This window comes from Frieseomelitta varia, unplaced genomic scaffold (genome assembly GCF_011392965.1).
Source record: "Frieseomelitta varia isolate USP_RPSP 00005682 unplaced genomic scaffold, Fvar_1.2 scaffold_2131, whole genome shotgun sequence".
Taxonomy (NCBI): Eukaryota; Metazoa; Arthropoda; class Insecta; order Hymenoptera; family Apidae; genus Frieseomelitta; species Frieseomelitta varia.
In genome coordinates this window covers 1-1,292 of record NW_025109897.1, presented here as the reverse complement: position 1 = coordinate 1,292, position 1,292 = coordinate 1, and the positions used below count along the sequence as shown (strand labels likewise).

Sequence of the window (1,292 nt, the reverse complement as noted above, 5' to 3'; positions counted from 1 at the left end):
GAGGAATCACAATTTGTTCAAGAAGCATGCAATTGTGCTCGTTCCGCCGACGCCGCTGTTTAGAAACATGGGATCGCTCGCCAAACTACAAACCACTCTGCTGAATTTAATTATCAAGGTTTATCAACTGGATCCCAAAGCGAAATACGTCGGTTTCTACGAATTTCTCACGCCAGTAATAGTCCTGCGCGATCTGGATCTGATCAAGGCGGTCGCCATGAAGAATATCGAACATTTTCCAGACCATTCGCTGGTGAACACAAAAGTAGATCCCATGCTAAGTGGAATGCTATTTATGCTGAACGGTAATCAGTGGAAGGATTACAGGAACATGCTGTCACCGACGTTCACCTCTAGCAAGATAAAAACCATGTTCAAACTGATGTCGGAATGCGCGATCAGAATTGCCGAACATTTGTAGGAGGAGAAGCGCGAAACTGAGATGAAGGGTTTGTTAACGAAATACACGAACGACGTGATCGCCAGCTGCGTTTACAACGTGTCCACAGACTCTGTTAAGGAACCGAACACCGTGTTCTACATACGTTATTATAACAGTACAGTAGAATATACACATCGTTGACGGCGTTCAAGAGATCCCTAATGTTCCTGATACATAGAAACGCTCCGTGGTTAGCGGAGCTGCTGCAACTCAAGATCGTGGATAGTCACATTGCCAAATTTTTCTACAACCAAGTGGCAGAGACGGTAGAAGATCAGGAAACAGACGGGCGCTCACAGGCCAGACATTCTGCAGCTGTTCATGGACAATAACAAAAAATGAGAGCCAGGGAAAGAGATGACTGTGCAAGATATGGCGAATCACGCGTTCAGCTTCTTCTTAGGCGGTTTCGACACGGTTGCGTCGCAAACTTGCATAATGACGCACCTATTGGCCGAGATGTTCAGGAAAGGCTACAGCAGGAGTTGACTAGACGTTGGAAAATAACAACGGAGAGCTGACTTACGAAGCGATGCAAGAAATGAAGTACTGTGGTGACCAACGAAACCTTACGACTTTATTTGGTTGCCACGTTCCTAGATAGGATATGCGTCAAAGATTTCGAACTGCCGTCGGTCCGACCCGTCAACAAACCGTTCACCGTTAAGGCAGGGATGAAGATTTGGATTCCCGTGAATGCGATCCACCAGGACCTGAAGTACCACGAGAATCCCTTGAAATTCAACCCGGATAGATTCGCGCCGAAAACCAGAGACTGAAAACCGAAATATTTTGAGGTTTAGGTATTATACCGGTAAACTGAAACCGAAATATTGTGAGATTTAGGTAT

The 1,292-nt window shown here is 45.7% G+C and overlaps 1 pseudogene; it reads left to right on the top strand.

Annotated features, from left to right (window-relative positions):
- The first annotated feature begins 4 nt into the window (after positions 1 to 4).
- Positions 5 to 1,221, top strand: LOC122527218 (annotated as a pseudogene).
- The last annotated feature ends 71 nt before the right edge of the window (positions 1,222 to 1,292 follow it).